At 39.7% G+C, this 15,937-nt stretch overlaps 1 protein-coding gene across 1 annotated transcript in view; it reads right to left on the minus strand.

Annotated features, from left to right (window-relative positions):
* Positions 1-15,937, minus strand: part of GTF2F2 (general transcription factor IIF subunit 2) — a 129,607-nt gene that overhangs the window by 11,669 nt on the left and 102,001 nt on the right. The gene's annotated exons all lie outside the window — the stretch shown is intronic.

Here is a 15,937-nt window from a genome sequence, read left to right on the forward strand (position 1 = left end):
TTAAGCTTCAAGGCAGCAGGTGGCAGAGCAGTGGTTCAGAACCCGGGGTCCTCCCCACCCCCAGGGCTCCTCAGGTCTCTGAGGCTCTAAGACGGTTAGATGGGTATCAATGCCCCTCGTAAACCATTTTCATTACTTTCCAAAGCTTTAGTGATGCGTCCGTTTCTCCCAAAAGAGGTTTTCTTTGCCAAAATTGTATCACTTTAGTGTGGCTCTGGTTAGCTCGTACTGATCAGAAAGTCTGCCGCGCAGTTCTTCTGTTTCTCATTACCCACAATACAGTAAGTTTATCTAACAGAGGCAGTTTGGTGGGGGACAGCTTTCAAAACTGAGGCCAGGCACAGGCTAAGGAGGATGGCAGGTCATAGAAAAGGTTCTCCAGGAAGTGACAAGTTTGGGAAGAACTGGTAACAAAAGCAAAAACAGGGTCAGTGACGGGTCTGTCACCCCGACTCTGTGTGACCTCCCTGCACTTGTTTCTTCTATAAAATGAGGTGAAAAATGGCACTGAAGGAATGCATAGACTCTCCTCCCATTACCATCCAGGGAACTGCTCATTTGTAAAAATATTACCTTTATATTGAAAACATACAACTTTCAGTTGATTAAGCTTTTAATTTTCCTAGAAACACTTCATTTTGATGAGGCATCAGGAACTTGTTAGAGGAAATATGTATGACATTTGATCCAAAAATATGGTGAATGTTTAAATAAAACAAAATTATTACCGTAAAAAGACACACTGCCATTAATCCCCCTCAAAATACTCCCCCTCGCTTCAAACACACTTATCCCATCGTTCTTGCCACTTTCTGAAGCAGTTCTGGAAGTCCTCTTTCGTGAGTGTCTTTAGTTGCACCCTCGTGGCTGACTCGATCGCCTGAATCGATTCAAAATGTTTACGTTTCATGTTCCTGTTGACTTTGGGGAAGAGCCAGAAGTCGCACGGTGCCATATGTGGTGAATAAGGTGGATGCGGACACACCGTAATGTTTTTATTTGATAGAGATTGCTGTACCAGAAACGATGTGTGACATGGAGTGTTGTCATGATGGAGGATGAAGTAAAGACACTCATGAAAGAGGACTTCCAGAACTGCTTCAGAAAGTGGCAAAAACGGGATAAGTGTATTTGAAGTGAGTGGGGATTCTTTGAGGGGGATTAATGGCAATGTGTCTTTCACTGTAATGATTTTTATTTATTTAAACATTCACTGTAGTGTTTGGTCACACCTCATATAAACTGCACCTGGTAAATAAAGCACTATCAGGCTGGGTGACAGCTTCCAGAGAACACTCTCCTGGGCACCTACTGGAATAACTAAATCTAGGGGCTGGCTTCAAAAGTAATGAAATGCGTTTCAACACTTCCAACTAAACGACTGCATCAATTCCAGCCTCATCGAGTCAGGCTTACTCTATTTTAACAATAGAGATTTGTTATCAAAAAGAAAATTTAGGGGGTGGCCGGATGGCTCAGTTGGTTAGAGCACAAGCTCTGAACAACAGGGTTGACAGTTCGATTCCCACATGGGCCAGTGAGCTGCACCCTCCACAACTAGACTGCCGACAACGAGCTGCTGCTGAGCCCCCTGGAGGGGCAGCTGGATGGCTCAGGTGGCTCTCAACAACAGGGCTGCCGGTTCAATTCCCACATGGGACGGTGGGCTGCATCCCTGCAACTAAGATTGAAAATGGCAACTGAACGTGGAGCTGATGGGCCCTGGAGAAACACACTGTTCCCCAATATTCCCCAATAAAAATAATAATAGATAAAATTTAGTTTCTACTCATGTTAAGACTAAAAATATATCTCATACATAATCAGAAACTTTCAACTAGCAGCAAGAGGTAACTGACAATGAGTGTCTTCTATCAAAATTAGGAACTAGACAAGGGGAGATCATCTTAATTTTTTTGACATGTAGACCTTGGGAGTAAAACTCAAAATCCATTCATGTCAGGAGACAGGGGGATAAGATGGATGGTGTTTAATGGTATAAACTTGCAACGAGTAGTAAATAAGCCAGAGAGAGAGATACAGTGCAGTGTAATGAATATAGACAATATAGTACTGTAATTATGTAATAAATATCACTACAATCATATTACTATAAATGTATCAAAGTAACACATTATACACCTTAAATTTACACATTACATGTCACATTTATTCAGTTAAAATAAATCCGTTCACCTCTTTAACAGAACAGATGGTGGACTACCGTAGGTGCTTCTCACATTGCCTCTTGCAAAATGTATCCCATTCTCAGGGCTCATGTATTAAAATGCAGACAGAGGGGCCTTGAGCATTTTAAATGTAGAAAGAGTAGATAACCGAAAAATGCAAATGCATTGCAGACTGCACTGTCAGGGAGGAATGAATATTTTCTGGGTGGGAAGAGCATGGAAGAAAACAACAATGGGCAGCTAAAAAGGGTTTATTCGAGAAGAACAGAGGGACTGAAGAGCTAGAAGCAAGCAAGACTGGAGAGGGGAGAGATCAAAGGAGCCATGACCAAGGAGAAAACCCAAGTCTTCCCAGTGTGGAACACATGAAAAAAAATGCATGTAGGACAAAGGCAGAAGTATAAAGTCTGCCCAGCTCAGCAAGAAAGGAGACTGCAAGAGAGCCAGGAGCAAAGAGGACAGACCTGAGGGCTATTCAAGAAAGACTTCTTTCTCCAGGGTCAGCAGAAGGCTAGAACTAAGAGAATGGCTGCATGATGGAGAAACAAAACATGATCATCAGGACGAAACTCACAAATCCAAGCAGGAGGGCCTCTGGATTAAAAAGAAAATTATATCATGAAGCCTTAAGGGTCGAATATTTTAAGCCCTGCTTTACTGACCAATGAGTAAAAGGTATCTGTTCCCTGTTTACAACTGTGCTTATTAGTTTACACCTTGACACCCCTCCCACTGCTGCACTGCACGTGACGGGTTGATGTTCTGCACTGTGATGGACGGTCATGAAGTGGGGCCTGATGAAAAAGTAGGAAAAAATCTGGACCGTGGATGAAGCTGTTACAACCCTTTACTCTGGTCCAGTGTGGGATAAGAAACCTGAACTAGGGATCTAGAAAACAGGGAGAGAGAATCAGACGAAGAAAGGCTGCGGGAGGGATGTGGCTTTGGTGGAGATTTCATTTAGCCAAAGGCCATTGGTCCTCAAAACGATACAAAGGAAGGAGGGACCTAGCAAAAGACCAGGGCCAGACTTCTATGTTCTCTGTGTGGAGGCACAGTGGTGTGATACTCTGTCTGCCCTTCTTTCCCAGCTTTCATTTATGCTGAAAGACGACAGAAAAAGTTAAATTCAGAAAACAGAAAAGAGGAGAATGATGGCATATTCCACTTCCACCCTTAGAAGTCTCTCCTGTGTAAAATGACTGGAGAAGCAAGGAAGATTAATAGGAAAAATGTTTTCAAATAAAGAAGGCTGCTGGTAAAGCAAGATGGCCCATTTCAGAGAGGGCACACACTCCAGTTGGAAGGGGACAGAAAAACTTTTGGAGTGTTTGTTATTAAGTTGTCCCAACCCAGAGCCACATGTCAGACCCAAAAATCAAAGATAAGATTTAGACTAAATTAGAAAGAAACTTTAAAATCACAACTGAAAGGGTAAGATTAAGGGTTAGATTAAGCTGTGATTAGTAAAGTTAACGAGTAGTGAGAAAAGTCCCAAATTGTACCCAGATCTTTTTTCATTTAATCTTGGTTTTCATGCTTCAATCCCCAAAATACTGCATTTAATATTGTGCTCTCCTCGTTCAAATTAGGGAAAAACAGATCAATACCGGGGGCAGTGCAGCCTAGTGAAATTAAAACACTTAAAAGTAATCTGAAAACCCAGACACAAAAAATAATAAGAGCAATGACAAAAATGGAAGTATTATTCCTCATTAGAGAAATTTAAGGATTAGAAATTTAACCCTACACTTATTTAAAAACAAAAAGTGGAACATCTCTTCAATGTCCTCAGGGCCTGTACTATGGGACAACCTAAAACTGCCTATAGAAAAGGCACTTTTAAAACACAATGTTTGTACTACAGCAGTAGTTAAATCTTTTTTGATAATTTCCAAGACAGGCTCATAATCCAAGTTCTGCTCTGTGGTATCAGGCAGGTCCAATGTACATGTAACTTAAAAAGGAATTCAAATGATTTCTACGGTCATTCAATTACTGATAATTAATTTTATACTCAGGACAACACTAATATTCCTTAGGTAACTTCTATTTTTAAAACTCAACAGTGTAGAAATGATGATCTTAATACTGTATTTACAACTTCGCACTACCATTAAAATTAATTCTAGAAATAAACTACACATGATATGAACCAGTCTGTTTAGGAGACTACAGTTTTGACATAATGTTATTTCTTCTGTTTTTTTACCTCTTTTCCCTTTGGGCATTTTGTTTTGCACTGGTGTACTGGCATTGGAAGGAACGATACTCAAAGCAGCCAGGTATCTACCTTGTTAGCAGCTACCACAAATGTAAGTACTTATCATGCAGGGTGTCATGCGGGGTCTCTGCTCCTGCTCCCCACACAAGAACGCAGGACATGGTGAAGCCAGAAAGGAACACCCACGGAGCCATAGGTAGGGGAGTCATACCACTATATTCTCGCTGGTGGCTGGGTTGGAGACACAGGGAGCAAACATCTGCCAGTACCCCAACAAAGTGTCTTCCTGCACCCCAGTCTCACTGGCGGCCGGGCAAGACACACAAGTAGGATCCACACAATCCGCAATCCGCCGTCCACTTTTCTGCCTGCCTGCCAACCAACCAACCAATGCAGCCACGGCAGCTACATCAGTGGGTAATTGGCTAACTGGTTACAGCTGATGGCCATCCACTACCCGAGCCAGCACCTTTCCACGTGAGGCCGAGAGCCTGGAAACTGCTCTCTGGGACTGTGTCCCAACAGTAGTATAGTGATTGGGCTAGAAAAACCTTTTATATTATGTGAATTTTCATTACCGAATTTATATCTGCCCCCAATTGATTCGGGCCAAGTAGCCTCCCCCACTGAAAAACTTTTAAGTTTTCTTTCTTACAGAAATTTTAAATTTCCCTTTCCTTAAAGTCTCCCTTTTCCCAATTTTTTAGCTCCTATACCCCTGCTTCTTAATCATTTTATAAATCAGTTTCTTAATCATAAACAATCATAGATTGTTTTTAACCTGAATCATAGAAATCTCCTACCCCCTGTTTTAGATAATTACCCTACAACTTGTGATTTATACTTGTTGATTGTAATCACTGAAGCCCAATGTTCTTTCCAACCCAGCTCATTCTGGGCCCAGCTCCTGGACAATTAACGTCACCTGAGTGACCGGTTGAATGGCCACAGGCTCCACAAGAGCTGACGGACTTTCCATCACGTAGCCATCTCGCATCAATAGCTTTGAGCTCTGCTCTTTAAGCCAACACTTTTAAATTTATTAATTAAAATCTATGTTTCCTCATTCAGGGGCCTTGGGGATACAGAGGATCCCTGTGGGGACAGAACCCCAAAAAAGCAGTTTCCAGGCTCTCGGCCTCACATAGACAGGTGCTGGCTCAGGTAGTAAATGGCCATCAACTGTGATTGCATGGCCATCAGCTGTGGCTAGTTGGCCATCAGCTGTAACCAGTGAGCCATTGGCCACAATATAACTGCTGTGGCTACCCTAGGAGAAGAAAGAGAGAAGAATGGGGGCTAGCAAGAAGATGGTGGCTGGGCTGGCAAGTGTGGATGGCGGTTTGCGGACAGTGTGGATCCAGCCTCCAGTGAGAGTATAGTGCCGCCAGAGAGAATATAGTGGTATGACTCCCCTACCTATGTCTCCGTGGGTGTTCCTTTTCGGCCTCACCATATCCTGCATTCTTGTATGGGGAGCGGGACCAGAGACCCTGCAGGCCTCCCTGCATTACAAATGGCGCAGCGAGCAGGGTCCCCCGCACAACAATCCCCCAGCACGATCACCAGTCCCAACCAAAGAAGCCAGCACGGTCTTCTAGGCGGATCTCGACACCCCTTCCTCTCATCTAAGATCAGATAAGGCGAGAGTTCCGTGAATCCCCAACAGGTAGGGAAAGCTCTCTGCCCTTGCCCAGCAGGACGCAGATACAGAAGAAGAGATCAACTTCCCATAGAGATTTTATGGGGATCGCGTCTCTCAAGGGGAAAACAAAGCAGGCAGTTAGACAGGCATTGGGTCTCTGCATTCCTGTACGTCTAACACAACCCACGGAATGCGACCTCCCAAAAAACCTCCCCTCTCTGCCCAAAACCTCCCCTTTTCATTGTAATTATCTACCCCTACAAGGAAACAAATGGGTACAAAATACCCAACTAGATTAGATCAGCCACTTACACCTGCGTAGTACAGGCCACAACCTTCATTTCACCTGGGCCTCATTATACCATCATTCAATAAAATCATTATAACAGACTGAATTCTGGGAAGGAGCATGTACAGTCTAAAAAGATGAGGTAATAGCCTCTTGTCAATCACAGATATCAATCATGTGGTCTGATGCCCAGAGAGGAACAGCCCATTCTAGAGGAAAAAAGGGATTAAAAACTCCAAGTTCTCACCAGTCAGGGCCTTTGAGCCTTTGAGCCATTGCCTCTCGAGCCGCCTTTTTTTGTGCTTGGGCCTATTCCTAATCCTTTGGAGTGTACCGTGTTTCCCAGAAAATAAGGCCTAGCCAGACAATCAGCTCTCATGTGTCTTTTGGAGCAAAAGTTAATATAAGACCTGGTATTATATTATATATTACATTACATTACACTATATTACATTACATTATATTATATTATATTATGTAAGATGCGGTATTATATATTATATTATACCCAGTCTTATATTATAGTAAAATAAGACCGGGTCTTATATTAATGTTTGCTCCAAAAGACGCACTAGAGCTGGTTGTCCAGCTAGGGCTTATTTTTGGGGAAACATGGTACTATCTCTTCTAATAAACTTCTTTTTCATCACTTTATTTCTGTGTCTCATTCACTTCTTTGCTCGAGACGCCAAGAACCTGGACACCACACCAATGAGGGCCCATCCTGTACTAACGTAGCATCCAGGATCCCTGTTTTCCTCCAGGAGGCCCAGGTTCGACCCCCGGTGTGGGAACCAAGCTTGGGCATCGCGCTGAGAAGGGCCAGGTCTCTGGTGACACAACAACCATAGGACACTTCATAACCAGCTGCATAGAAATAAATGTCAATTCAGAACAAACTTTAAATGTAGTCTCCAGTCACAAACGTTTACAATCCCCAAAATCTACCATACACAATTTTACTTTCACAACAGAAAACGAATTACTCAAAACTAACATGCAATCAAATGCTGACAATCCATTGTGTTTTCACACATGGATGTGGTATAGAGACGTGCAACCGTCATTACTGAAACCTTAATCACTGACTAAATTATAAATGCCACCCACTGCCAATTAAAATATTACAATCCAGATGTCTGTAAATGTCTAGATTGTTGTTTGCAGAAATACTTTGATTACTAGTCAAGGCAGTCTTCGTGGAGGCTTTTAACTTTTGAAGTGAGCATGACAGCCTTGATTACCATGGTTTGCATTTTAAATCCTTAGGAAAGATCCCCCACCCCAATGCTTCTATTTCTGCCGTGTGTCAAAATTAATTACCACCACACAGAAATAATAGACAACAACAAAAAGGCAAAGAAACAATGGAGACACAACCTTACCAGAAAACTAAGGATAGAATGACAGGAAATCCTCACATATCAATAATCACCCTAAATGTAAATGGACTGAACTCACCAATAAAAAGGCACAGAGTAGCAGATTGGATCAAAAAACTAAACCCAACCATATGCTGTCTCCAAGAGACACATCTCAGCTACAAGGACAAGCATAGACTCAAAGTGAAAGGGTGGAAATTGACACTCCAAGCAAATGGTACCCAGAGAAAATCAGGTGTAGCCATAATGATATCAGATGAAACAGACTTCAAGGTGAAAAAGATAACAAGAGACAAAGATGGACATTTCATAATGGTGAAGGGACTGTACAACAAGAAGACATAACAGTCATCAATATTTATGCCCCCAATCAGGGAGCACCAAATACACCAAGCAACTACTAACAGAACTAAAGGGAGAAATTGACCAAAACACAATTATACTAGGGGACTTAAATACATCATTGACAGCTATGGATAGATCATCCAAACAGAAAATAAATAACGAAATAGTAGCCCTAAATGACACATTAGATGAAATGGACATAATTGACATTTATAGAGCACTTCATCCTAAAACATCAGACTATACATTCTTTTCTAGTGTACATGGAACATTCTCAAGGATAGACCATATATTGGGACATAAAATCAGTCTCAACAAATTTAAGAAGATTGAAATCATACCATGCATATTCTCTGATCACAAGGCTTTGAAATTGGATATCAACTGTAAAAAGAAAGCGGCAAAAAACACAAATACATGGAGACTAAACAACATACTTTTAAAGAAGGACTGGGTCAAAGAAGAAATTAGAGGAGAGATCAAAAGATACATAGAAACAAATGACAATGAAAATACATCCTACCAAAATTTTTGGGATGCAGCGAAAGCAGTTTTAAGAGGGAAATTTATCTCATTACAGGCCTATCTCAAGAAACAAGAAAACTCCCAAATAAATAACCTCATGTTACACCTTAAAGAACTAGAAAAAGAAGAACAAGTAAAACCCAAGGTCAGCAGAAGAAAGGAAATAACAAAAATTAGAGCAGAACTAAATGAAATAGAGAACAAAAAGACAATAGAAAAAATTAATGTGACAAAAAGCTGGTTCTTTGAAAAGATTAATAAAATTGACAAACCCTTGGCTAAACTTACTAAGATTAAAAGAGAGAAGACACTGATTAACAAAATCAGAAACGTAAAAGGGGAAGTTATCACGGACACCACAGAAATACAAAGGATCATCCAAGAATACTATGAAGGACTATATGTCACCAAATTCAACAACCTAGAACAAATGGACAAGTTCTTAGAAACATATAGCCTTCCAAGGCTGAACCATGAAGAACTGGCAAATCTAAACAGACCGATCACCAGTAACGAAATTGAATCAGTCATCCAAAACCTTCCCAAAAGCAAAAGTCCGGGACCAGATGGCTTCACTAGTGAATTCTACCAAACCTTCAAAGAGGATCTAATACCAATTCTGCACAAACTCTTCCAAAAATTGAAGAAGAGACAGTACTCCCTAACTCATTTTATGAGGCCAACATTACCCTGATACCAAAACCTGGTAAGGACAGCACAAAAAAGAAAACTACAGACCAATATCTCTAATGAATACCGATGCAAAAATCCTAAATAAAATTCTAGCAAATCGAATACAACAATGCATTAAAAAGATTATTCATCACGACCAAGTGGGGTTCATCCTCGGGCACAAGGATGGTTCAACATACGAATCCATCAATGTGATACATCACATAAACAAAATAAAGGACAAAAATCATATGATTATATCAATTGATGCAGAAAAGCATTTGACAAGATACAACATCCATTTATGATTAAAACACTTAATAAAATGGGTATAGAAGGAAAATACCTTAACATAATAAAGGCCATATATGACAAACCCTCTGCTAATCTCATAATTAATGGAGAAAACTGAAGCCCTTTGCTCTACGTTCAGGAACACGACAGGGATGTCCCCTATCACCTCTGCTTTTCAACATAGTGTTAAAGTCCTTGCCAGAGCAATCAGGCAAGAGAAAGAAATAAAAGGCATCCAAATTGGGAATGAAGAAGTTAAATTATCACTCTTTGCAGATGACATGATGCTATATATAGAAAACCCTAAAGACTCCACCAAAAAGCTATTAGAAACAATCAACGAATACAGTAAAGTTGCGGCTACAAAATCAACGCACAAAAGTCCATTGCCTTCCTATATACTAACAATGAAATCTCAGAAAAAGAAATACAAAAACAATTCCTTTTGCAATTGCAGCAAAAAGAATAAAATACCTAGGAATAAACTTAACCAAGGATGTGAAAGACCTATATGCTGAAAACTATAAGACATTTTTGAAAGAAATTGAAGAAGACACAAAGAAATGGAAAGACATTCCGTGCTCATGGATTGGAAGAATCAACATAGTTAAAATGGCCATATTACCCAAAGCAATATACAGATTCAATGCAATCCCCATCAAAATCCCAATGGCATATTTTAAAGAAATAGAACAAAAATCATCAGATTTGTTTGGAACCACAAAAGACCCCGAATAGCCAAAGCAATCTTAAGGAAAAAGAACAATAATGGAGGTATCACACTTCCTGACTTTGGCTTGTACTACAGGGCTACAATAATCAAAACAGCATGGTATTGGCAGAAAAACAGACACATAGACCAATGGAATAGAATTGAGAACCCAGAAATAAAACCACATAAATATGGACAGATAATTTTTGACAAAGAAGCTAAAACATACAATGGAGCAAAGACAGCCTCTTCAATAAATGGTGCTGGGAGAATTGGATAGCCACGTGCAAAAGAATGAAACTGGACTGCTATTTGTCACCATGTACCAAAGTTAATTCAAAATGGATCAAAGACTTAAGCATAAGACCTGACACAATAAACTGCATAGAAGAAAACATAGGTACTAAACTTATGGACCTTGGGTTCAAAGAGCATTTTATGAACTTGACTCCAAAGGCAATGGAAGTAAAAGCTAAAATAAACGAATGGGACTATATGAAACTTAAAAGCTTCTGCACAGCAAAAGAAACCATTGACAAAATAAAGAGGCCACCAACTGAATGGGAGAAGATTTTTGCAAACAGTGCCTCCGATAAGGGGCTAGTATCCAGAATATACAAGGAACTCATGCAACTCAACAACAAAAAAACAAACAACCCAATTGAAAAATGGGCAGAGGACTTGAAGAGACATTTCTCCAAAGAGGACATACAAATGGCAAATAGACATATGAAAAAATGCTCAACATCACTAATCATCAGAGAAATGCAAATCAAAACCACAATGAGATATCACCTCACCCCAGTCAGAATGGCTATCATCAACAAGACAAATAATAACAAATGTTGGAGAGGCTGTGGAGATAAAGGAACCCTCATACACTGTTGGTGGGAATGCAGACTGGTGCAGCCGTTATGGAAGGCAGTGTGGAGGTTTCTCAAAGAATTACGAATAGAATTGCCATATGACCCAGCAATCCCTCTTCTGGGTATCTACCCAAAAATCTGAAAACATTTAGAGATAAAGACACGTGTGCTCCAATGTTCATTGCAGCTTTGTTTACGGTGGCCAAGACATGGAAACAACCAAAATGTCCTTCGATAGATGAATGGATAAAGAAGTTGTGGTATATATACACAATGGAATACTATTCGCAGTAAGAAAAGATGATATAGGAACATTTGTGACAACATGGATGGATCTTGAGAGAGTAATGCTGAGCGAAACAAGTCAGACAGAAAAAGCAGAGAACCATGTGATTTCACTGATATGTGGTATATAAACCAAAAACAACAAAAGAACAAGACAAACAAATGAGAAACAGAAACTCATAGACACAGACAATAGTTTAGTGGTTGCCAGAGGGTAACGGGGGTGGGGGGTGGGGGGTGGGAGATGAGGGTAAGGGGGATCGAATATATGGTGATGGAAGGAGAACTGACTCTGGGTGATGAACACACAATGGGATTTATAGACGATGTAATACAGAATTGTACACCTGAAATCTATGTAATTTTACTAACAATTGTCACCCCAATAAATTTAATTAAAAAAAAAAAAAATTAATTCTTTAGAGTTGGTCAGTCCCTGGCGTGCAAATTCAAATGGACAAAAGCATGGAGTATACTTGTACTATACCGCAACAGGCAAACACTGTTGAAAGGCCTGTGTGACATCGTTCTGCAGGTATCTATTTTAATTAGCAGAATTCCACATTTATACACATAAGTGAACAAACAGCAATAAACCCCACCCCACCTGAGTTCTGCAGACTAACACAGTCGGTTGCCACATTGAAGGGCAGAGTATGCATAAAAACGAATTTTCTCTCTAGTTCCTGAGGGCTTACCTCAAGATTTTATATAATTCTATTCCTTCCAACAATCATTTCCTAGTTGAATTTTTCTAGTTCTCTATCACTTTCTAACCAAGTGCTCTTGCCAGGAAAAAAGGAGAGAGAGAAATCTTTTTACAAGCTGGAGGAGGTGCGGGGCTTGTGGAGGGGATGACAACAAAGACAAAAAAGAACATTAATTCATTTTTTAAAACCTCAAGTCTGGTGGAAAGAGACTTCCTGTTCTGCCAGGTACCATGTGTGCCTCCACGCCCCAGGAGACAGCAGACAGACCTATACAATGCTGCTGTCTCTTTGGACCAGTGGCTGATGCCAAATTACCCACGGAACTTAAACATTCTAAAAGAGTTGGCCTCCCCATCAGATCAATTAAATCAATCTCTGCTTTTCTACAAGCTCCCAGGTGATTCTAGCGTACGGCCTGCACTGAGGACCACTAGCGAGACAACAGGGACATGATTCCTCACGAGAAAAGGTCCTAAGACTGTGGACTACTTGTAAGAATGCTGTGAAATTTACACAAAGTCAACCAAAACACATGAGCAGAAGCAGCCTGATGTGCAATCAGAGGTGGAGGGAGATGGACGGGGTCTTACACGTCAGCTCTGATTATATACCTTCAGCAAAAAATTTAAAGTATGAACTTCTGTATATTTATTTGTAAACTGGAAAAAAGTACTGTATTAGTACTTCATGCATAGATACTATAAAGCATACACAGACATTTAAAGAAATAAAATAAAAATAAAACTTCATTTTAAGAGTAAGTTTTAATTTGTCAAAATTACATTTTTTTGTTTTGATCTCAAATATAGGGATCTGTCTTCATGCTTTGGATGCTTAGTTTTTAAATGAGTTTAAAACTGTGATAGCTTCCTAATCACAGCAATAGCTAATATAATTTAATTATGGCACGCGCAAAGGTCAAGGGTCACTGATGTCAGTTATTTTGACAAGCCTCCAGCTCCAGGCCTTGGGGATGGTGGCAAGTTCCCTTGCCAGCTGGTTTCCAGCTGGGGTTCTGCCAATGGGAGAAGGAAAGTAGGAGGAAGACAGGGTTTTTTTCTTTCTTTTTTCAGTTTTTTTTGTGCTTGTGGGAGCACCTTGGATAGCAACAGCTTTCCAATCTCTGGTAACCAAGCCCCTTCTCCCTTTTTCCAACTCCAGCCTTTCTGTTTTGTATTTGTACACCATTTGTAACTAATTCCCCACATCAAATCCCTTTCTGCTTGAAATATCTAAGGTTGTTTTTCTTTCCCTGATAGACACTAAATGAATCATCATTAAAGACAGGAAATGGCAAGCCATACTTAAAGCGATATTGATAATTTCCCTTTTGGAAGGGCCAAGTTCCTGTCAAATCAGGTGACGTCATCATTATTTCTACCTCATAAAGTGAGATAAAGAGATCATTTTAGAAGTAAAAGAAATGTCAGTTTTCCCACTTTCTTGTTCACAGATGTGCTTTATTAGTATTATCCTTACAGTTTCTTCACAAGCATCTTTTCAAGCCATTTGTTCATTCTTTTGAGATTGAGTTTAGTTAATAATAGATGCTATATTCTGTAAATTCCTGTATTTCATATCAAACCTAAAAAGCTGAAAGGAAATACAAATGTGAGGTGCTGAAAGCACCACTGTCAACCCCTCTGTGTTGTGTAATTTCCATTCTTCTTCTGAAAAATGACTGACTAGCAAAGGAACTGCATAAGGGTGCCAGGGTGAACTCACACAGCAAATATTTCTAAACCTTAATTTCTTTATTAGGTGAAAAACAAGATAAATGCAAGTTCCAATATCACCCTCTCCCCAATGCTCCCTTGCAATTGCTACTTAGACAACCCATTATTTCCCAAAGTTTGTTTTCACTGCTTCAAAGGATGGGGGAGGGCGGATTTAAGGTTCAAATGTTTGCAAAATGTAGGATTAAACAAATTCCTGAAGGTTACCAACCTTAATATATTAAATGCACATCAATTTTGAAGAGGGAGATATAATCAGAATCTACGAGTTTCTTTAACACAGAATCCTTTTTACACAACTCTTATTTTTCAAGGAGACTCTCACAAAATTAGTGTTTCAAAAAACTTACTTTGGAAAATGTTGACCTCCATGTAGAGGTTTAAGGCTCACAACTTAATGAGGATTTAAGGCAGAGGAAAGGCCAGTAGGGGAGAAACCTGGCAGCTCTTAGCCTAGGAAGGGGAGAATTTTCAGGGCCAAGTGCCCCAGGGAGAAGTAAATGAAGAGATAATGCTAACTATAGAGTTGTTTTGGGCCGAATAAATGTTTTCCGAATGGAAAGTATGTAAGTATTATATCCCAGAAAGTTTGTGAACTAAAGAGATAAATTTAAATTTAATGCTTAGAATAGCTCCACGTACAAAGCGGGAATTCAACTATTTGGAGAAGCTTATTTATACGTATATGTAAATTTTTCTATATGCCATAGGGGGATGAAAAGTTTCTGGGTACAATGCAAGTGGTTTCTTTCTGGGCAAATGTAGACATAGAGTTTTACAAATACATATACCATTTTCCATCCCCTCTTCCATTTTTGCACTAATTTTTTTATTTTTTTCCTGAAAATGTATTCAAAGAACCTCAGCTGTTAAAATACTAGGACTCATGTTTATATAGTTTTACTTGACAAAACTTGGAAAACATTTCCACGTTACACTGAGTTCAACATTTTTTACTGAATGTCTTGGTTATATAACCGCGAAGTCATTGTTGTTGAACTATGTTGGTGTTTCACAATCTTAAAACCAATGTCCCCTCTGATAACAATAGAACTTTCACACTCTACCTATAGTTGGCATTATACTATAATACGGAATATGCTTTTAAAAGCTATGCAGGTATCCCCAACCACTCTGGTACACTTCCATGGAAAAAAATTACTCAACATTCAAAAGAGGCAACAAGGTAGGTAATAGTCTCTGTTTTTAGGTAAACAAAATCTTAATAAAAGATTACTGTGACTCATTACTATAATTACATTAGCAGAATGACTCATCACACTATGACAAACTTAACAAAGGTTGATACCATGAACTGAAATGTCACTTAATGTTAAAAAGCATCTTTCAAGTGGATGTTACACTTTATGTTCTTATAAGGAGTTCAGAACAGAACTCATTCATACTTATTTTACTAGTAAAAACAACGCACAAAGATCCTACAAATTTAACATTTGGAATCCATCTTCCATATCCGCCAGCCAGGTGGTTACAGTGCCAATGTCACTAAGACTATGACCTTGAGAAAGGTCAGAGATTTGATACTAGCGAAGTGCCAGCCCTGACTGACCCAAGACAGATTTTCCTTTTGCCCCGGAAATTATGGTCTGTAGCAGTATAACAAGAGTGACTCTAGCAGTGGAATGTAGGAAAAATGCTTACAGCATGGAAATGCAGACTTACTCCTTCAAAGGAAACAGAGGTTACATCCACGTGGGCTCTGAAAAGGCACGACCAGAGAATCGAGAGAAGTGATAGGGCCTTGAAGACGGGGATTTTATCTCCTTGGGTCACAGGAGTAGGTATCACAGACATAAGCAGGCATTTAAAAACATTTGTTGTTGAGAGAAGACAAATCCTAGATAATTGTCACGGTGAGGCACTAACACACATCCATAGCTTTCCTCCTTTTTCATCCCCACGGAAAAGCTTTACTGCTCACTACGCCAATTCAGACACTATGTATTCACTGTGACAATTCCAACAATTCCAAATGATTTTATAAAGAAGAAAATTGGGATGAAAATCACTCTATGCCTATCATCCAAAAATAACGACTGTTC

This window comes from Rhinolophus sinicus, linkage group LG04 (genome assembly GCF_036562045.2).
Source record: "Rhinolophus sinicus isolate RSC01 linkage group LG04, ASM3656204v1, whole genome shotgun sequence".
NCBI lineage: Eukaryota > Metazoa > Chordata > Mammalia > Chiroptera > Rhinolophidae > Rhinolophus > Rhinolophus sinicus.